The 22052-nt window shown below is 47.5% G+C and overlaps 1 long non-coding RNA gene across 1 annotated transcript; it reads left to right on the forward strand.

Annotated features, from left to right (window-relative positions):
• The first annotated feature begins 1087 nt into the window (after positions 1–1087).
• Positions 1088–3976, forward strand: LOC149852849 (uncharacterized). The gene is made up of 3 exons (XR_016439238.1): positions 1088–1566; positions 3147–3253; positions 3757–3976. It is a non-coding gene; the product is annotated as an uncharacterized LOC149852849 (long non-coding RNA).
• Positions 3977–22052: the final 18076 nt, after the last annotated feature.

Below are 22052 nucleotides of genomic sequence, written 5' to 3' on the forward strand. Positions count from 1 at the left end.
TTGTAGCTATTCTCTTCATAAATATTCCACCAGTGTCTTAAAGCAAGTAAAAAAGGAAGGTGGGAATGGTGATAACTCATAAAAACTTGTTTTTCTACCCACTGACATACAGGAACTTAAGCGACTTGCTAAAAGCTTACACAGTGCATCTCTGGTAGAGCCAGGGGCATTTCAGCCCAGGCACTTAGCTGCAAAGCCAGCATTTGGCAAAACAGAAACTAAGTCCTGGTCAATCCAGCAACTCTTTTAACATAGTTACATCTCACGAAGGCAGTGAAAAACAGTTTACTTCAGTGGTGCTCAATCTTTTGACCCTGCAAGCCAGGTGAATGGTGTGGGACTTTCTGTGGGCCAGATCAGGTCCTGGGACCCAGCATCATCCCCTCCCATCCCCACTCCCCAATGCTGGGATTGGGTCCCAGGGGCCCAGAGCCGCCCCCCCCGCCATCAGGATTAGACCCTGGGACTCAGCACTGCCCTTGTCTGGCCCTGCATGCTGGGATTGGGTGCAGAGCCCAGGGCTCCCCATGGGTCCGGACTATTGGCAGTAGCAGAATAATGCCTCTGCTGCCTGTGGGGAGCCCTGTAGGCTGGATGACTTGGTGGTGAGGACTGTATTTGGCCTGTCGGATGGGGGTTGAACACCCCTGGTTTGATTAGTTCAGCATCATTCACTGTTTGAGATGCACCTAAACAGTGAGATGAGTACATACCCAGCCTGAGCTGAGCCCTCCGGAGGGAGGTGGTCATGGCCAGGAGACCCACAGTCACCTCACTGTCATCTTCCTGCAGGTCCCTTATCTCTTGCCACACAGCACGTATCTGCAATAACCACAAACACAGCAACACGGTCTACATCTCAGGCTACAGAGACTGTCACTGCTGCCTCTGCTTCCAAGGAGACCACAATTAAAACTACAGCTACCACGCTGGACAGTGTCACTACTGAAGCCAGTACCACTGCTCCCATGGGTGCCACAACAGAAGCCAGTACCACAGCTACCACGAGTACCACCACTGAGGCCAATACAACCAGTTATGTGGGTGCCACAACTGAAGCCAGGTCTACCACTGTCACTGGTATCACAACTGAAGCCAGTACCACCACTTCCACAGGTGCCACCAAGACCAGCACTCTTGAGGGAACCACGAGTGAAGCCAGCACTGCTGCTCTCACTAGTGTCACAACCAAAGCAAGTACAATATCTTCTGTGGGTGCCACGAAAGAATCTGGCACCACTGGTTCAGTGGATGCCACAACCGAAGCCAGGACCAAGACTACAGAGAGTGCTACTACAGACGGTGTGACCACCATATCTACAGGGACCACAAATGAAGCTAGTGCCAGCGCTCATACAGATACCCCAGCTGATGCCAGTACCACCACTTCTATTGGTGCCACAACTGAAGCCAGTACCACATATACCACCACCAGCTCTGTGAGCAATGCAAGTGAAAGCAGCACCACCACGACCGGGGCAGTGTCTAACACTCAGGACACTACTGCAGACTTTACAACTAGTACAACATCATCTGCCACCACAGCTACAACTTCCGACAGCACTGGTAAGATCTTAGGCATGTCATTAAGCTGGAATAAAACAATCCTGCATCACTGGCCTCCCCTTGTTCTGCAGCCAAAAGCTAGAGATCTGGCTGCTTAGCAAAAGGCTGCTGCCAGTTCAATAGTAGCTGCGACAGGGCTGAACTCTACCTTTCGCTGAGAAGCAAAGGGAGGATAGTGAGCCTGAAAATTGTGCTTTGCCCCTCCCCTATGCAGCCCAGAGCCCAGCACAGCCCCTAGCAGCCATTATATTGTCCCCATGCCTCCCTTCCAGCATGGAAATCAGCTTCCTCCCTTAAGTCATACACCCCAATTTTGAATGGCTACTTGTTGGGGAAAGAGTATGCAAGAAAAAGAGGTCTATGGCTAGCCAGCAGAGTATCTTTAAAGAGAAATACTGCGGCACCCTACAAGAATGGCCAACACACCAGATTTCAGATGATACATTAGTGCAGCATTTGCCATGTTACATGGAGGGAGTGAATGAGAGATTTGTTACTTTGTTGGCAATTCTGGGGGGAAAATGCTATTGTTTAATTGAAAACAAACATTCTTGATATTTTTTGCTGAATCAGGACATCCAAAAATCACAGAATCCTGGAAAAGTAGGACTGGGAAGGAACTCAGGTGGTCATCTAGTCTAACTCCATGTTCCAGGCATGAACATCCCTATTTAAACCATCCTATATAAGTGCTTTTCTAGCTTCTTAAAATTGCATGAGCAACCTTCCTGCACAACCACCAGCCACAATAACCCAAAACGTCAAAAAAGCTCCCTAACTTGCCACAGGTAAAGCAGAGGGACAAATACACTGCCAATGCCTTGTCACTGCAAGGACAGGGAGTAATTTGTTTCAATATGCTTGAGAGATCCAAGGAAGAGGACCATATTGCCTGCAGCAGAGGAAGGCAAAACCCCCACAGTCTGTATCAGTTTTACACTGGGGTAAAAATCCCTTCTTGATCTGGTATGTGGTGATCAGTCTAATCCCTGATGCCTGTCGTCACAGAAAGCGAAAAAAAATCTTTCCCAGCTTTATGTGACAGACTATAATGCCCAGAAGCATACAGAAAAAAAATCATTTTTTTAATGTTCCTAAACATTTACCCCCCTCAAAAAAAATTCAAAACAGGAAGTCATTCTTCATAGAAAATTGATATTTTTCATTTAAAAATAATTCAAACAATATTTGGAAGGAGTGGAAAAGTGCTTGTTTATTTTCTTTTGTTCAACATTAATGATTCAGCAGCAATAGCTTGAATTTCCAAAGGATTTGTGTGTCCCTGAAAGTATATTTTTCACCTGAAAATGACTTGTGTAAAAATGTTCCCTAAGATGTATTCCTGAGCACCAATGAGTTTTTAAGAGGTGGTCTCAACTACCCATCTTTATTGTTGGCAGATTTAGGATTTTGCACTTTCTGTAGCGTGGTGCACTGCTAACATTTGTGCTTAAGGAGCAATGTCATCTCCTGACAGCAATGGTACTGTTATCTTCTAATGCTGTAGCCATTAGTAGGGAACATGACGTATAATTCACCCTTGTCTTTCTTCATTGTCCTTTTCTCTTGATTTTTCCTAGCTCTGCCCACCCGCCCACCAGCTAAGCAGCTACCATATTGGGCCATCATCCTCATCAGTTTAGCAGCTGTGGTTTTCTTGCTAGGTGCTGTGTACGGTCTGTCTGCGGTACGTACTTGAGTCTGGGCTCTGGGATGAGGCCATGTTGTCAGAGCCCTGAGGCAGACACTTGGGGTACCACTGCAGTGGTAAATACAGAATGAATGTGCCCAAACATTTGCGAGCTAAAGATTATATTCTAATGTAACTTAAACTGGTGTGAATCCAGAGTAACACCCACTGCTCTTAGTGGAGACTGGATGGAGTCTAACCAAAGCTTAGGTCCTGAGAGACTCCAGTGAAGGCTACTAGAATTAGGACAGATCCTGTTCTGAATTACTTTTGTTTAAATCCAGAGTGACACAAGTGCAGTAAGTGCAGCCAGGGCAGGACTCCGAGCACAGTGTAAATCACTTGTGTCCACAGAGTAGGCTCTGGCCCTGACTCTGTTCAATGTAGTGGGGTCATTCTGTATTTACACCGGCATCACTGAGATCAGAAACCAGCCCTGGCTCCTCTGATGTCTTCACCGTGTTACCAGCAAAGTACCATGTCTCCCTTTCTTTTTTCAGATTGTAGAGCACAGGCTGAGAAGGCTTTGATCAACTTGAGAAGTCCCCATCCAGGCCACAGGATTTCTCCCTTTGACAATCCTGCCTTGAGGAGGGGCAGGACTAGATGACTTCTTGAGGTCCCTTCCAGTTTTATTTTCCTGTGATCCTGTCAACTCCTTATGTTGTGGACAGATGCAGGATGATTGACTTGGGGGTGGAGTCAGGACCAGAGTACCAGCTGTCCATAAATTTGCAAATGGTCTGTAAAAACCCCCCCTAAAACTGCCTGCCCATAAATTCTGTATAAATAATTTTGCCTTGGTAAATAAATAAGAAGTCCTGAGCTTGTGTCAAGATTTGTCACCTATATTCAAGCACTAAAGATGGATAGAGCGGAGCAGTGCCACCTGGTGTCTCAGCTGGAAGTCTGCTTGCACAGTGCACCCTCTGTCAAGGCTTTCTAGCTCATTACATCCTCTGTAGTTTCTTACAGCTGGGCTCCTGGACTGGGAGGTAGGGGGAGGTGGCAGTTGAGGGACCATGGTGGGATGGGGGCAGTGGGACCTGTGGGGGAAAGCTAAGGGACAGGCCAGGGGGGCAGCATGGTGTGGGATGCAGTCTGGGATGTCAGGGTGTGGGAGACCCCTGTGGTGGGGGCAGAAAAATTGACATTTTGCAATCACAGGGCTGCCAACCCAATATTTTTTTTTTTACCGACAGTAAAAAATGTGTCAGTAAAAAGTCTGAAAATTGTCAGTAAAAGAAATGTCTTGGGTTGACAACCCTGGTCAGGACTGATGGACTAAATAAGAACATTAGGTTAATGGGACCAATGGTTAATTAAAGGGCAAAGGAAAAAGGCAATGGAGATGAAAAGACTGTCAGACAGCCCTCAAAAAGAGAAACCTCCTCTGATTTTTCCCTAAAAACACATACTGTACCAGACATAGAGATTTTCAGAGATGACTCTGGAAGGTAGACAAACCTACACTGTTATGTGCCTCAGTCAGTCACATATCAAGAATTAGTGATTAGTGACTGTAATGCAATGTGGATCAAAACCTAACCGCTTAGTCTTCATCTATTAAGAATTACAATTTAGCAGCACTATGGGACAGATTCTGTTCCACCTATTGGGCATCTAAGTGGATTTAGACACCTAAGTGTTATTCTACACCCTCCTGCTTGAGTTTCCAAGAAACAGTTAATGCAGAAATTTTTGGAGCAAGTCATCATTTGACCCTTAAACCTGAGTCACCAAAAATCAGTAGCATTACAGGGGACCCACCCACCAACTCAAACAGAATCACACTTCGGTGCCTAAGTCTACTTATGCATCTACTCAGTAGAGCAGTAATTGGCCCTGTGTGACTCCCCAGAGGCTAAGATTAGAAATGAATTTCTAAAATAAACAGGTAATTTGTGTCTCAATTGTTTAGAGATTAGACATTAATAAGGAGATATTACTGATTAAAATGAATGTGTACTTTGTATCTAACTCCCTTAGTCACCTGTGCAGATGGTTGTGACATGACCTTTGAAAAATCTCAATATTTCTTTGTTTAAACATGGAGATATTTACATACTCATGAATTTCTGGAAACCCAGGTGATTACATTGATTGTTAAAGACGCAGGAAGACAAGGACTGTCTGGTTTTGTATTTCCTTGCACACAACATGCCCCAGAATATAATACACACTTTGTTTTTCAAAGACAGAGCGAAGAATTTTTTCCCACCTCAAGTTATGGCTGCATAGAGCAGGGACAAAGTCTAATCTGTAGCTGATTCACCCTCCCTTTCCTGCTTGACTGAAGCTGCTGTGAAGATTGGTTTCCATGGATGGGTCAGTGATTCTGAAGAGAGCTAAGGAGAATCTAAGACTGTGACGTGGGAGAAGAGATATCAGGAACAGCTAGGTAGGGGATATACCATGATGCTGGTTTTGGCCCCAGGTAGTTTTATGTACCTGGCAGGGGAGATCCCCTTCTTCCTGGCCTTGAACGACTTGGTGTAGTTGATGGTGGGGACCTGTCCACTGCACTGCAGGTGGGCACCCCTGTGAGAGTCTACAGTAGCTCCTCAGTGGGAAGATCTCAGCTACATAACTTATGGTGATGGGGGATTGCTCTCTGGTTCTCCCTTTAGTTTGCTCCTATGGCCTTTTGGCTAGGGGCAAGCAAGACTAAGGGGCATCTGAACTCCAAGACCTCCAGGACTGGGGCTTGCATGCAGGATGCCTGCCATGGATTTGGGAGTATCTGAAGCCCCAGGGAGAAGAGTCTGGGAGGTAGGATACTTGCCAGTGGTAGTGCCACACAGACCTGAATGATGAGCTCTTCTCAGTCAATTGAATTTGCAATTGATTTGGCTTATTTGGCCTGAGACACAAGTTTTTTCAAAACTGCCTTAAAAAAGTTTTGCTTGATTAATGGAACGTGAATCCCATTAAAAGGGAGAGATGATGGTTAAGACCTTTTGAGTGAAGGACAACGAACCATTGCCTTTTTCAGTTGCCTGAATAGTAATGCAACCATCTGCTACGTTGTACAGCAGGAGTCAAAGCAGGCTGCTTCTACCTCAGTCAGAAAATCAGCACCCCTACTTAATACACACACACACCAATTTTGGCAGCTGATTTTGGGAGCAAGTGTGTATTATACAGAAAAAAAATGCAATGTTATTCTTTGTCTTTTCTTTCCATAAAATGGGAATAATCCTGATTCCTCTCACAAAAGAAGTCACATTAAAGGAACAACTGTGTACAAACCTCTTTGAGTTAAAAAGAAAGGCTTTACAAATGGAAATGGACTGTACTGGAGACCTCTCTGCACAAACTACCATCTTGTTAGAACTGCTGTGGTCCAGGCAAAACATTTCCAAGGGAAGAACATGCAGGGTTAAACTGGAAAAAGTGTGTGTGGCAGGGAAGGGGTACCGGACTCACTTAAAGGACATGAATAACTTTGTATTGCCTGGCACAGTGGCACCATAAACTGGGTTGGAGCCTTGAGATGAAATGCATATGAACAAAGATGAAGATGATAAATAATTTTGGAGGAAAGAACACATAGTTAATAATCAAGATAGCAGTTTTCAAATGGGACACTGAGGTAACCACTTTGTATTGTCATGGTATGAAAGGTCTGAGCACACAGCTGTGTAAGAAAGCAAATTTAGGACCAGATTCTTCAGTGGTGTGAATCTAATCTCTAGCCATTAATTTCAAACCCATACGGCCTAATGCTCTAGCTCTAATCCCTCCGACTTCCTAGGGGTATAGTCAAACATAAAGCAAGCAAAGTAATATTGATAAGTAAACCAAAATCATATATTCAGTACCGGTGTTAACAAATACAGGGAGTGCTACTTTATCATGGTTTTGTGCATTTACAGTAAGCAGGTCTTTAGTGGGTTCAGGGCAAAGGGGCAAGGGGAGAAAACCCCATGTCTTTCATAGCCTCACCTATCTTGTTGTCATGGGAGGTAAATTTTACATTGACTTGTGGGAATTTTGGGGCAGGGTACCAGAACTCCTCAGTTTTATCATCTGTTAGTTCACCACATGATACTCCTGAATAACACTGGGCATGACTACACGTGTGCTTTAATGCACGTTAGCCTACTTTAATGCTCATTAAAGCATAACTTAAAAAAAATGCTATTTTGGCTAATATGCCCCAGGTCTTGGAGCCTCTCTCATTAAAGTGCCCCCCTCCACCCCCTGAAGCTTGTGTAAACATGCCTGGAGGTACCAGATTTAATGCACATTAACTAAAGTGTGTTAATGCACATGTAGCCATGCCCACTGCTTGCAAACAGGGAGGAAAGGGTTGAGAATACAAAGATGGAAGGTAAATTGGGTGACAGTGATTACAAAAAGATAGAGTTCAAGACCCTAAGGGAAGGAAGGAAGGAGAGAAGCAGACTAAGGACACTGACTTCAGAAAACCAAACTTTAACAAACTCAGGGACCTGGTCAGCAAGATTCTTTGGGAGGTAAGTTTGAGAGGAAAAGGAGTCCAGAAGAGGTGGCTGTACTTTAAGGATGCTTTCTTAAAGTTGCAGGAACAAGCTATCCCGATGAAGTGGAAGAATAGGAAGGGCAACAGGAGACCATCATAGCTAGACAACGATCTTTCCAAGTAGTTGAAACTCAAAAAGGAATCCTAAATAAATGGAAACTTCCTTATAGTACCAGGGATAAATGTAAAAGTATTGCACGGGCATGCAGGGAGAGAGTTAGGAAGGTCAAAGCACAATGTGAGATGCAGCTGGCAAGGGACATAAAAGGCAATAAAAAGTGATTCTACAGGCATGTCAAAAGCAAGAGGAAGACCAGAGATTTCCCAGGTGCTTTATGGAATACAGAAAGCAACCCAGTCACAGAAGATGCAGAGAAAGCTGCACTTAATGCATATTTTGGTATAATTTTCATAAATAGAGGCAGCTACCCTAGTGCAGAAGTCCAGACACAGGCCTGCTTGGTCAGAAGAAGAAACTCTTCAATTACCACCTATGCAGCTGCAGGACAATGGTGCAACATGCCTTTAGATGGAGTCCCCTCACCTCCTCATGATTTTGCTGGCCCGATATATTTTGCAGAGTGTCTAGGAGTTGAGATGAGCGCTTGGGTGATGGTTGGAGTGGCAGACTCCAAGAGACTTGCTCAGCCATTTAAGCAGCCAGTCACTTCTGTCCAGCAACAACAAACAAAGACACCTCATCCGGGAGATTTTGGCGTCCTACACTGAGCAAGGCATGGGGCTCTGGGGGCAAGTAGTCAGGGGGCAGATAAGGTCACAGCTGTCACTCCCACTGCTCCATGGGGAGCATGGCAGCAGGGCAAGCCAAGCTGGCCAGTGAAGTCAGAGAGGCCTTCCGAGTCTTCAGCTGATGGGGTTGACACTTGTTACATGTCTGTAATTTTTGCTTGCTGGGTTTGTGCCACAAGGCTTACACGTGCTCAATACAGTCAACAAAGCATTTCAACAAATAAAATAGAGGTCTTTACTTGACAAGCACTTAGGCAGCGTAAGTGGATCCATTGGGCAATGCAGTGCAATGTCATAATGACGTGCAAACAAACACTGGTACAGGGGAATGGGGTGGGAAGTAAATGAAGCACTTGAAACACAGGCAATGAGAGGCCCTGATTCAGAGAATGAGGATGTCACTCAGAGCCTCAAAAGATAAAACCTGTTCCCTCCAGGACTGGAGTAGTCAGGCCTCAAGGCAACATGGGAAGGATCAAGGGGGCTTGGCCAGCAGTGCCAGAGGGCACGGGGGTATCCTGGACACATGAGCACTCTGCTATCATTTTGCCAGGGTGACCCAGCTTTAGAGGACAAGATGTTGGGACTCTGGTCAAGAAAACACCTCTTTGTCCCAGTTAAGGGCCTGCTGGGTACAAGTTCATAGAAAATGGGGCTGGGAGGGGCTTTGGGAGGTCCAACACCCACCCCCAAAGCTGGTTTAGGTGCAGCTGACCCTTTCTTGACAGATTTATGTCCAATCTGCTCTAAAAATTTAGTGAAGGAGGTTCCCCGCGTGTGCCACTGCTGCTCATCAGGACTGTCATAAAGGTTCGGGAGGAACAGACTGGGACACACACCTAGCTGGGAACTGAGGACAAGCTGCTTAGCTACAGTACTAGGCACAAAGGCATGAAAGGCCCTTCCCATGCCACAGTCCAGATCTCCGGTTTGGTCGGCAGGTTCAGAGGAAGGCAGAGGGAAAAGGAAGGAAAACAATAAAGCACTCAGGAAGCAGAATATAATTCCTCCCTGCCCCAGGACTACCAGCAAACACCGATGCATGGGATTGCCAGGCACCTGAAAGAAAGTTACCTTCATACTCACCTGGGGACTGGAGTCTTGCTAATTCTTGAAGCTACTTGCATCTGAAATTCACCTCTGTTTCCCAAGTGGATGTGATGACAGTCCACCAAATTACCAACGCTGACCTGCAAGCAAGCTGACTTCCCCTTGGCTACAGCTGCTACTCAGGATTGGAGAAGATGGTGCTGTGTTTGTGCTGGTACATGCCAGTCTGCATTGTCAATCCGCCCCACTTCTAATCCACCTCTGCATTGAACTCTAACCTCACCCCACTAATCTAACACATTTCAGGCCTATGGCAAAAGCCACTGAGGTTCTTATTAACCCTAACCATGCCCTAACCCAGGACAATGGACTTTGCATCAGGCTTCTTCTCAGAGTGATGATGACCATCAGCCAGGGTTACAGAATACACCCTCCAGACCCGGCTCCATACCCCCGATAAACTGACACCAGGGTTGCCTCAGGCCTGGGTCCCCCAAGAAGCAGTGATAGGATTCAGTTTGCAAATAATAGACAACTTCATGAGACCACTGGAGTCAGGGCTGAATTCTGATTTTACTGACCCCAGTGTTAATCCAGCGTGACCTCACTACACTTTACTGGGTGTGTGGGAGTGGAAAGCCCAGACCTGTTTCCAAATTTGGATCTTTCTCTGATGAGAAGGAGCTCAGGATAGGGGAGAAGTTGCTGCAAGGCCATAGGCAGCTGAGCAAAGGGGACCTGATGCCCTGTGGGAGACGCAGGGTTTGGGTTCAGGTGAGGGATGGAACCGAGTGATGGTTTTTGCTGCCTCAAGTTATAAATCACCTACCCCAATCAGCACCTGCTGCCTTCAGGGCTCTGCATGCTGGGTTTATCCTCTCTCCACCCACGCAAACACTCATCCATCCATCCATACACACACAGTACACCCTGCCATCTATGCAATTCATCACACATCCTGCCCCCTCCACCCACCTGCCTTCAGGCTTTTCTACCCATTGCATGCTAAAGATCAATGTCTCTTAAATCTCTCATTTAAATCCAGGTGTTTCCTGCTTCTCCCTTACCTCAGCTGGGCTCCCAGAGCTAGCAACTAAGGGCATGGGCAGGGCCTGGGCATTACCTGCACTCCATATCTGAACAGTGTTGCTTTGGCACAGGCTACAGCCGCGTGCCATCCAAACATTAAAGCCAGGCCTTTGTAATGATCTCCCTGGCAACATCCCTGCAGGCATTTGCATCTTCTCTTTCTCTGCCCCTCCCTTCCTTTACACTTTCTTTGATTATGTTTGGTCCTGTTGCCACAGAGATATACTACACTTTACCTGGCTTGGACTGACACTACCCTCCCTACCCTCTCAGCTATAAATCTGGAGCTCAGCCTGGTAGCTCATCACCTTGCCTGTGGATGTCAGTGAGGATTTTCAAAACTAAGAGGGCTAGGAGCTCAAAATCCACGCACTGGATTTAAAATTTGGGTTTAAAATGTCCTAGAATAAAACAAAAGGAATCAAAACTCGTGGCAGAAGTGATATCTTTCATTAGCCCAACTAGATATTTGAAAAAAAAAATCTTAATTTGCAGGTAGAAATCTATTTGTCCAAAAGCTTGCAAATAAAAAGAGGGTTTTTTTTTTTTTGCAAATATCTAGTTGGTCTAATAACAGATGTCACCTCTGTCACGAGTTTTGTTTCCTTTTGCATCTATACAAATGTAGCTACAACCTGGATACCTAGAATAAAACACTAAGGAAAAGGCAGAGACTAACACAGAAAGAAGGAAAAACTTGTTTCACAGTTTGTAGGGTCGGAAGAGACCCGAGCAAATCATCAAGTCCGACCCCCTGCCATGGCAGGAAAGAGTACTGGGGTCAAACGACCCCGGCGAGATGTTCATCTAACCTCCTCTTAAAACCCCCCAGGGTAGGAGCCTGCACTACTTCTCTTAGAAGCTGGTTCCAGACCCTAGCCGCCCTGACTGTGAAGTCGCGCCTCCTGATATCCAGCCTAAATCTACTCTCTGCCAGCTTGTGACCATTATTTCTAGTCACTCCTGGCAGTGCTTGGGGGAACAGGGACTCCGCCAGTGCCCGCTGGTCCCCCCTGACTGGTTTGTAACAGGCCACTAGATCCCCCCTCGGCCTTCTCTTGTGGAGGCTGAACAGGTTCAGCTACTTATACTGGACCAAACCTATAACTGATCCAATAACGTCATGGCAAAAAATCCCCTTGCCTTTTGCATATTTCCTGGACTGTCACCATAGGCGATGTGTAAGGGGAGTGGGGGGGGTACATGCCCCCGCTCCCCCGAGAGCGCTGGTGCTCCTCCTGAGCGAGCACTCCAGCTGGTAGCGGGGCACGGAGAGCGGTAGTGCCGCCCCTGAAATTGGCTCCACTGGTGGCATGGCAAGCAGTCGCTGGGGAACATGCTCCACTATCCAGTCACTGGCTGGCTACCATCAGGTACTTAATTACCTGTTTTTTGGGTTTGTTTGTTTTTTTTGAAAAACGCTTTATTGATCATCATTAAGGCCTGTCCATTTAAAATTGTATATTTTACAATTCTACCCTACAATTTTATTTGCCTTCCATTTCTGCATCTGTCTTACGTGATTAAATTTAAGGGGAAAAAACCCTGAGGAACTTGATTTTTATTTATTTTGTCAGGCTGGATGATGGAAACAGACTGGCCATTTGAGGGCAGAGCATTAAATGGTATAAACCAGGCATGCCCCAAGGCCAGATCCAGCCCTTGGAAGTATCATCCAGCCTGCAGGCCTCCTTAAGGGTCTGGAAATTCGGTAGAGGAAGAAATTTGATAACATAAATGGCCAGTTCTCTCCTGCCAAATTTCTGGACCCAGATAATATGGCCCTGCCTGCCAAATCATACTAATGTGTGGCAGCGAATCCAGGTGTGCAGGGAAGGGCCAGGGTGTACCTGGATCCAGGTACGTGGGATCAGCCCAAGAGGACCAGGCCAGCATGCAGCCAGATCTAGGCACCCACGGTTGGGCCAGCATGCTAGATTACACTCATGGACCAACACCATGTGCTGATCTCACCTGGGATCCAGCCCACAGACTGACTCCATGCCACTCTGTGTAAATCAGTTAGTAGTGGACATCAGTGGTGTAAGCAGTGTATTTAAATCTGGAACACTGGGGATTTTTACCCGGTGTGTCTGATCCACTGTTGTTATCTACTTTTTAATTACTTTATCTGGCGTAGTGTGCTGACTGGAAAGCTGGCATCTGCTTTGCCAGTCCCAGCTATAATACCTAGTCAAATTCAGATTTTATTCTACTCAGTTCTGGTCTTTGGGCAATTTGGGGCATGCGGCTTGCAAGGTCCTTGGGTGTCTACAGAGGCAGAGTGCTAATGAGATAAGGATAATTTATTAGTGTTTTCTGGTACCAGAATGTTATAACTGAAATATGGTCCTGTATAATTTCTAGTTATTTTTACAGGGATGAGCAAATCACTGGGAAATTTATTCCCGACCATCATAAATTCTAAATCAAACTGATCCTTGATCACATTTTTCCCTAACCAAACTTCCTACTACCCATGTTTTGTACATGCAATAACTTTCCCAGAAAAAAAAAGGTATCTGAACACTGTATAAAGCTACACCATTACATTCATTTAATACCTACTCAGTTGTGACTTTGAAATAGCACTACGTAAGCACTGATGCTTTCACAAGATTTACTGTTCCCTAGCCTAGCTGTTCACTCATTTCTTTGACTGATCAAGCTATGATCTGTCTACAATTGACGTAACAGCTATGATCTACTCTATCTACCTAATTCAACTCTACCTTCACCTTTGCTCCAACCAGCAAGCATGTGTCTATCTATTTGGCCTTTGATTCCTCCAGCCTCCATCATTTACCACCCCTTTATTTCATAGTTTCATAGTTTCTAGGGTCGGAAGGGACCTGAGTAGATCATCAAGTCCGACCCCCTGCCGTGGCAGGAAAGAGTACGGGGGTCAAATGACCCCAGCAAGGTGTTCATCTAACCTCCTCTTAAAAACCCCCAGGGTAGGAGCCAGCACCACTTTTCTTGGAAGTTGGTTCCAGATCCTAGCCGCCCTGACCGTGAAGTAGCGCCTCCTGATATCTAGCGTAAATCAACCCTCTGCCAGCTTGTGACCGTTATTCCTGGTCACTCCTGGCGGTGCTCGGGGGAACAGGGACTCCCCCAGTGACTGCTAATCCCCCCTGACAAGTTTATAACAGGCCACAAGATCCCCCCTCAGCCTTCTCTTGTGGAGGCTGAACAGGTTCAGGTCCCGGAGCCTCTCCTCGTAGCCCCTGCCCTGCTGCCCCCTGATCATGCGAGTGGCCTCCTTTGGACCCTCTCCATGCTGTCCACATCCCTCCTGAAGTGCGGCGCCCAGAACTGGACGCAATACTCCAGCTGCGGCCTGACCAGTGCTGCATAGAGGGGGAGGATCACCTCCTTGGACCTGCTCGAGATGCATCTGTGGATGCATGACAAGGTACGGTTGGCCTTCCTGACTGTGTCCCTGCACTGCCGGCCCATGTTCATCAAGGAGTCAATCCTTTTCTGCCTCTGTACTGACAAGAGGGGAGTTCCCCAACCTGTCGGTATGGTGCCGGTTGTTCCTCCCCAGGTGCAGCACTTTGCACTTGTCAGTGCTGAATCCCATCCTGTTCTCATCTGCCCACCCTTGTAGCCTGTCTAGGTCCGATTGTAGCCTATTCCTCCCTTCTAGACAGTATCTTTCCATGATCACCAAAGTACCTATCCATCCACCTCAGTTGCCCCAGGAATGCAGCAACACACCTCCTCAGTCACTGCTCATTCACTCATTCCACTGAGCTTTTTGTTAGCTTCCTGCTGCTGATCTCAAAGAAGAAACCTCTGTGTCTCTTTGTTGGAGGTAGGAGGGAAAGCCTTGGTTTCCCATCACCGTCATAGCTACTTTCATTCTTCTTTTTTCAGTGAGTCCCCTAGCAAAGCAGCTCAGGAATTATTATTGAGTCTATTCACTGGACTTGCCCTAAGCCTTGTGTACACTTTTAATGCGTAAAGAAACGTCATCATAACTTTAAATGAGAAGGGACACACCCTGAGGCTAAAAAAAGTCTTATTTGAGCACAGTTACTTACTATGTGTCAGCTCTCAGGAGTACCGCCCACAAGGACCTGGTGAGGCACTTCTCACCCTTCAAAGCTTTTAAAAAGCAGAGGCTTGACATAGAGCCATTCCTCACACTTTTGACAGTCACTACAATGGATTGGGCAGGGAAGGCACCTGGAGTCTCCCTGTGGCTCGGGCTGGTGTACATGGCATTTACTCTTCTATGGGCAGGTAAGGGCAGATTTAATTCCTTCATGGGGTCAATGAGCCAGCTGGTGATGAACTGGAAGCAATGACTGCTGAGGGTCTGGCTGAACTGATACCAGTGGAGCTGTGTCCAGTTTGCTCCCACTGTTTGTGTCTGGCCCAGCACTGAGACTAGATTGACATGGGCTCTTTGATCTGAGCATCACAAAATGGGCAGTTTTCATTGGTCACCGTTTACAGAATGGGGAAAGTGAGGCATGGGCTTTTGATGACACTTGTCTAAAGTTGCATCATTAGGCAGCGGGGACAGAGCTGGGATGAGAAGCCAGGGGTCCTGGCTCACTATCCTTGCTCTAACAACTAAGCCTTAGCTGCCAAGTACCAAGATGGTGTCATTGAGACATAGGTAGAGGACTGATCTAAAACTCTAGAGAAGTAGGTCCAGTTCTCAGCTCTGCCAAGACTCCCAAGTCGTTTTACCCCCATGCATCTTTGCTGTACTTGAAGAAGACAACCCATCTTTGATTTGTCTCCTCTACGAACACTTGGGGGCAATACCTGTGTTTGTCCTGGGCCTTGATCTCAGCTGAGGCATTGCTCTGAAGCAAATACTAACCACAGACAGGTCCTTCCCAGGATATGGGAACAGAATTCACCAGCCCTGCCTCCTCCTTTTACTTATGCAAAGGTAGGCTCTGGATGCACAGACCCCAGAGCTGGCCATGCAGCTTGGATCTGGGGTGTTGTTCAATAATCCATTAAGCTGCTGGGTATTAAAATGTCCAAGATCCATGGAAACAGCCAACTACTCCAAGAGCTATTAAAGAAGAGGGACATGAATGGTTTGAGTGTAAACTCTAGGATGGGGGAGTCAGGGCTCGTATTCCCAGCTCTGGGAAAGCAGAGTAGTCTTCTTGTTTAGAACAAGATGAGGCTAGCAGCCAGGACTCCTGGGTACAGTCCCTGGGTCTGAGAAAAGAGTGTGGTTTACTTATTACAGCCTGGAGTCAAGACCCTTAGGCGTGTCCCCACAACCGGGAATGTGAGCTTCCCAGGGACACGCAGCAGCGACACATATTTGTGGCACTGCTACTTGTCCCCGAGCACACCCCTGCATGCGTGCTCCAGCATGCAGCAAATTGTCCTAGGCGGGGTTAGAGGAGGATGAGGCCAGCACCAGTGCTGGCTCCAGCAGCCTTACCTGGGGTCCTGAGGACCTCCTGGGGATGGATCGGTGACGATCAGGCTATGTGGAACCTGGCCAGCAGCCGAAGCATGGCTCTGGCTGGCAAGGCTCCAGTTTCAGGCAGCACATGCTGCTGCCATGTGTGCCCACCACTTTTATTTTTTAAACATTTGTTTTTTAGATACCAGGATCTAATTTTGCTGCCATGCTGCAAATATGCAGCGCTGCAAATGGATTAACGTGCTCCATGGGCATTTTGTGGCACGTCGCAAGGCTCTGAGGTGTTGCATAGTTCCCAGTAATGGGGGTGTGGCCCTTGTGTCCTATTCCCAGGCCTGGGGAGGCAATGGTGCCTACTGGTTAGAGCAGGGCTGTCTGACCCAGGGCTCCTGCATTCTATGTCCAAATTGGGATTGAATGTCCCCCGGTGGACATGGACTGGGGGGATCAGGATAAGCAGCTTCAATGCCTATGAAGTCAGGCAAATGATTTCCCTTTCTTTGTTTCCCCCCTGTTAGAAAAGTGGGGCTGAATTCAACTTTCCTGTGAAAGTTATTTGACAATTGCTTACTGGGAAGGAGAGGATTGAGTTCTTCCTGTGAGGTAACTGGTTCAGGCCACTGACAGAGACAGGACATGGGGCTTGCCCTACAAAAATATGCTTTGTTTATGGGGAGGTGACATTTAGGATCTCTAGGCACAGAGCAGGCTCTGTTGTGCTAGGTACTGTGCCAGGCAACACTTGCTGACTCAAGGACCACTTATTTCAATGGCCTTGGGTTGGGACCTTGCAGTATGGTGCAACTTTTTTATTTTTAGCTAAAAGGGTGTTGGAGAGCAAATAAAGGCCGACAGGGAATGTTCTGATAGCCAGAGACATGGGGGTGTGGAGGCAGGGTGTGGGCATGGCACGGTTAGTGAACAAGCTCTATGGCAGATGGGTCGAGGGAGTCAGAAGCTATTATTATGACATGTTCAGAACTGGAGAGCTTGGGGTATGGCCTCCCGGCCTCCCATCTCTACAGTTTCTGCTTCACACCTGCCGCTGATCCTGAGGGAATGGTAAGGTTCGTGCATGTTACGTGGCCTTTCTCCTGGGGAATCCAACCCTGGCGGAGAGGCTCATAGGTGTGAGCAATGGCATTTTCCCTGGTAAGGGGAGTGCTGGCTTTGAAGTGACACCAGGGTGGAGGGGATCAGGAAGGAGAGAGGGAACGTCTGCTTCTGAGGCCACTCTTCCTGGGGTGACGCAGGCTGCTGTCAGTGCTGGAAGCAATGGAAGGTAGCAAGGAGCAGATGGACCCTTTCTCCTCACACTGGCTTGCGGTGCTTGTGTGGCAGAAGACTGCCCACTGCAGCCTGACCGCTGGCTCCTGGCAGTCTGCTGGGTCTTCTCATAGAATCCCTATAGTCAGATTGGTTCTCCTTTCCAACCAGAACAATGAGTCTCACCTCTTCACCCCCTCCTGGGCTATGAGCTCTGCACCCAAGACTGGCAACTGGACAGAGTAGGTGGCTTGGGAGTGGCCCAAAGTGACTTTAGCAATTGCCGTGAGCTCCACTGTTAGGTTCTCCCTAGAGAGAACCTGAACATGGCCTTGAGGTGTATACTCAAGTCCTCTCCAGGTCTCCAGAGATGCTCCCAAGCCACCTGTTCTGTACCTAATGACTGATGTGTGGTGCATGCAGTGGGAACTACCTTCTACGATCAGGTCGCAAAATCATTGGATGCCGGTGTCGTGGTGGATGTAGTCTTTCTGGACTTCAGGAAGGCCTTTGACACTGTCTCCCACCCCATTCTCATTAGAAAGCTAGGTGACTGTGGCATTGATGCCTGCAGTCAGGTGGATCGCAGATTGGCTGAGGGGCTGCACCCAGAGAGTGGTGGTGGATTGGTCATATTCAACCTGGAGAGATGTGGGCAGTGGGGTCCCCCAGGGCTCGGTCCTTGGGCCTGTTCTGGTTAATTTCTTTATCAGCGACTTGGATGAGGGGCTGAAAAAGCACACTGTTCAAATTCAGGGACGACACCAAGATTTGGGATGAGGTGGGCACACTAGAAGGGAGGGACCTGGACAGTTTACGGGGGTGAGCAAATGAGAATAGGATCAGATTCAATACTGACAAGTGCAGAGTACTGCACTTGGGCAGGAAAAACTAGCAGCAGACCTATAGGCTGGGGAAATCCCTTCTTGGAAGCATAGTAGCAGAAAGAGATCTTGGGAGTTATTATTGATTCCAAAATGAACATGGGCTGCCAATGTGAGGAGGCGGTCAGCAAGGCCAACTGCACCTTGTCATGTATCCACAGATGGATCATGAGCAGGGCCAAGGAGGTGATCCTCCCCCTCTATGCGACACTAGTCAGGTCACAGTTGTAGGATCTCTCATCCTGAGAGGTTCACCCTAGACCATTGTGTGGAAAATCACAAACTCAAGAAGATGGATATTGTCTAGTGGACTAGAGCAGGGGGACTGAGAGGCATGACAGCTAGGGTCTACTCTCAGCTGTAGGTGAGAAGTGCTATATCATGGATTAGAGCATGTGGTCCTTTGTTCCTTTGTTCTGCAGCAAGTCTGGAGAGGGGAATGATAGCTAGGAACTATAGCAGCTGGTATAGTGGCTAAGGCTGTGCGCCATAGGGGCTGAGAAAGGATTAGGAGCTACAGCTGCTATACAGAAGCAAGGTATGATGCAAAAATAGCTCGGCGTAAAAGGGGAAATACAATCAAGTACAAATAAGGTAAATTCAGCCACTGGGGGACAGCCACAAGGAGCCCAGAGCAGCATGGCAGACACCTGAGAGGTGACAGTGCTGGTCACAAAGGTGTGTTTGCAACTGTGTACAAGAGAAATGGAAATAACCTGAATCTCATTCATTGCTGGTGCATGTTGAGCCAGCATGGAGCTGTCTCTCCTGGGACTAGTCCTCTTGCCAGCAGTTGTGACCGTACTTGCAGTACAGGTGTGGCTGCTTGAAATACTGTTCAAAACAGTGGGGCACTTTTAGGTAACTGCAGAAAGCCAGTTGGCCTTAACCCTCAATAAAGTCACCTGACGGCTTTTGGCTGAATAGCAGGTATGGCCTCCTTGAGTCCCAGTGGCTGGAGATCTGCAGTCCGTATGTAGCCCTGCCACAGCTTTTCTGAGGGGGGGCCTTGGACAAGTCATGTGAGGTGGATCACAAAAGGTAGCTGCGGCAGATGTGGGACAGGGAGTAGCATCACTCTGACTTGAAAGGTGCTGGGTGCAGAATTCACAACCCCTTAGTGAGGTGTCTAAATTCCCTAGACTTTAAAAGGGGAGTCTTACATTTGTAGTGAACCCTTGCCCTGCCCTATCTCTTGCAGGCACACATCAGACTCAGAAATGCAACAGTGAAATCACTCAAGGGACAGCCCCAAATAGGACAACAGCAGTGGCAAGGCCACAATATAGATATGCCCTTGGGTGCCTAGGACTGGGATTCACAGCAGCCAGCAGTGAAGGGGTGTTGAAGCCAGATAAGGATACACCTAAGCCAGAGGAAGTCAGCCTGTGAGATATGGTTATGTGCTCACTGCTTTCTACAGGGTAATTTTACTGAGGAGTAAACTCCAAGGTAAATTACACCAGTGTGTTGTGTGTTTGCACCTTGAGCCACCTCCTGTGCATAACTGGCTGGATCATCCCCTTGTTTCTTTCAGGACATGGGGTGGACTAGCTGGAGGCATGGTCTCCAGCATAGCCTGATGGTCCAGGCACTTACCCAGGATATTGGAGAGCACAATTCAATTTCCACCTTGGCTAGAGGGAGCTCAAACCTACCAGTTCCCACTTCCCAGGAGAAGGCCCTGACTGCAAGGCTGAGCTGAGGTGAACACAACTTCCCTGTTGAGATAGGAACGTACGGAGCGAGACTAATGCTGTAGTCTCATTTCAGAGCCTTCCCTTGAGACGGCTGGAGGGAAGGAGGGCTCATTCTGGCTCCTGCCTTCAAATACTGTTCACAGCATTTAAAAAGCAGAGGTTTGTCCCAGAGCCATTGAGAGGTGAGAGTGGATTGGATTCCTTCATGGTATCAGTAGGCCAGATCCTCAGCTGGTGCCATCGGGGAATGAGGACTGATGCCATCCACCAAGGAGATGGCATTACTCGTTCTCAAGGAGCTACAGCCAGACAGTGTCTGCAATGGAGCTGTGTCCAGCTTATCCCAGGTGAGGATCTGGCCCAGTAATGAGATTTTGGGCTCATGTGTGGCCTTTGATACGAGTAGCTGAGCCCTCTAGGCATCACTCTAATGAAAATGCTGACCCCAGGCAGCCCTTTCCTTGCACTTAGGAGCAGAACACACCAGCCCTGCCTCCTAGTTTTAGCCAACATATGAGCAACAGGTTAGGCAGATGCTCCCCACAGTGAGGAGGTTCCTCACTCTACTAGGAGAAGGGATCAATGCAAAGAAAAGAGCCGTGGCTAGATCCTAGAGAACTGGGTGAGGCGCAGTGTTTATGATCTAGCTCACAGTAGATTATTGGGCCTTCTGCCTCTAGGACACACTAGCACTAATTTGATCCTGCACTGGGGGGCACCTGGGGACCTGGCTGTCTTAAAGGGGGAAAAAAGAGTAATTACGGCCCTTTTCTCTTTAAGAAGTGCTAGTTCTAGTCTGGCCTCATGCAGAAAGCAGAGACCTCTGTGCTCTAAATCTGTCACAAGGCAGGTTGTAGAGCGTGTTACCAACAGCATTGTAGGCAGGCAGGGGGGAAAGAATGGAGGAGACTTTTCCCTTCCCTTCAGATTTTCTTGCTTGTAAACTGGATGTCAGTAGGGTGTGGCTTTCTGCAACCTTTCCCATCATCACAGAGCATAATCCAACAATGCTTTCTGATGACTGCCAATACCACCTACTCTATAGCCCATTTAACACTGTGAAGATAGGGCCTCCATCTTCCAAAACCCAAGGGCCAAGGGCAACTGGCTTTCTGCATTTACTTTTTAAAAGCAGCCCCCAAACTCCAAAGCTGGTATCTGCAGAGACTGGTCTCTGGACACTGCTTTCCTGACTCCAAAGCACAAGAGTTCAATGCCTGTGCTCAAGGATGAGAAACTGTAATTCATTTGCAGAGCATTATGTCTGCAGTACAGCTGTGAGGTAGGCATATGTTACACAGATGCCATATATTCTTTTGTAATTGTTAATATTTTCCATTAGAGGTGGCAGGAAGCACCCTTCATTCAACATCTCCTATACCAGCCACAACTGCTATTGTCACCACCAAGACATCTGAATCCACCAAGGCCTCTACTGCCAATCAGACAGCTCTATCCACCTTGATCTTGACAGCCACTGCCAAGACCTTTGCATCTAGTGCAACCTCCGTGGCCACAAATGAGATGCTGACAACTATTACGACCTCCACTGGAACCACCAAGACAGCTGTATCAAGTGTGACCTCTAAAGACAACACCATGATGCTGGCATCTACCAGAACCACCAAGACACCTAAATCCACTGCAACCTCCACTGCTACCACTGAGATACCTACATCCAAGGGGATGTCCACTCTCACCAACGAAACACCAACACCAACCACAAAATTTGTCACCACCAAGATATCTACATCTACTGAGGCCTCCACTGTCACCACTGAGACATCCATACCCACTACAACCTCCACTGTCACTAACCAAACGTCTACACCCACCACCACACTGACTGTCACAACTGAAACTCCTACATTCAAGACAATTTCTACTGTTACAACTGAGATGACTACACACATTAAAACTTCCACTGTAACCACTGACACATCGACATTCACTGCTACCTCTGCTGTCACAGATGACACTCTTAAAAACACTGTGGCCACCACTGCGAACACCGCACTGCCTACATCCATCAAGACTTCCACTGGCATCAGTGAACCATCTACATCTCCCATGATCTCTAGTGCCACTACTGAGAAACCTATGTTCACTGAGTTCTCCACTGATACCACTGAGA

This window comes from Crocodylus siamensis, chromosome 15 (assembly GCF_052110815.1).
Source record: "Crocodylus siamensis isolate JL-2025a chromosome 15, ASM5211081v1, whole genome shotgun sequence".
Classification (NCBI taxonomy): domain Eukaryota; kingdom Metazoa; phylum Chordata; order Crocodylia; family Crocodylidae; genus Crocodylus; species Crocodylus siamensis.